The sequence below is a fragment of the Dioscorea cayenensis genome, chromosome 19, assembly GCF_009730915.1.
Source record: "Dioscorea cayenensis subsp. rotundata cultivar TDr96_F1 chromosome 19, TDr96_F1_v2_PseudoChromosome.rev07_lg8_w22 25.fasta, whole genome shotgun sequence".
Taxonomy (NCBI): Eukaryota; Viridiplantae; Streptophyta; class Magnoliopsida; order Dioscoreales; family Dioscoreaceae; genus Dioscorea; species Dioscorea cayenensis.
This window is the reverse complement of record NC_052489.1, coordinates 6638432-6639422: the sequence shown is the minus strand read 5'-3', so window position 1 is coordinate 6639422 and position 991 is coordinate 6638432.

Sequence of the window (991 nt, the reverse complement as noted above, 5' to 3'; positions counted from 1 at the left end):
ATATATATATATATAGTTAGCTACTAGAAAAATTTTAAATGTATATATTAAAAAAAAAAGAAAGAAACTTACCAGTCTATCTCTATGTTCAATCATAGAGATGGAACCACCATAATAAATTGTGGTAGATCCCTCAGTTTTTGACTTCGGACTCTTTTTATTCTTCTCACAATATTTCCTATATTTTGCGTCATTCCAAATCAATAGCAACTACTTCCAGACATTGTGCCTAATCCATTCTGCTCTCTTTCGCTTCTCCTGAGCATGCCCTAGATTTCTCCGCAACCACTTAGCAGCCTTCTTGTTAAAATTTTTTCAGTTCTCCAGCATCATGCGGCTGCCAAGTAAAATGGGACTACAATAGATAATTAAACTTATGAGAAGTTAATAAATAAAAAAATTAATTAAAAAATATTTTAAAAAGAGATATACCTGAAACTACTCTCAATAACGTAGGTAGCCATCATTGGACACTTCTTTCCATGTGTTCCAAGGTGCCCTGTAGTACTTCTTTATAATTTTTTTCAAGATATCAAGCACAGATTTCTTACTAGAAAAAAAAAATTCATAATAAGGTTTAAATATATAAATTGAGCATATATAGTAATAAAATAATAAATAAATTACTTACTATAGGCTTAACGGGATGATAAAGGTTTTCTGCATCGTGCCACCATCATGTGCCTTAGTACCCTCCTCAGAGGATTCATTTGATTCCGAGTCAGAACCATCTTCAGGATTTATTTGAACATCATCCGGGGCCTCGTTAGTAAGTGGAACCTCATGGTTTGTTGGTGGGACATATTTTAGAATGAAAGCTCGTGTATCAACCTGTTGCGAGGGCCCTTGAGAACTTGTACGCACATGAGCAGCTAAAGAATGGGACCCCGAAATCGTAGTTCGGCGATGATTTAGAGGTACTTTCTCAGTAGATGGACGGGAAGATGATGGTGTCGTAGAAGCAGTATTTCGCCTAAAATCAGAATGAAAA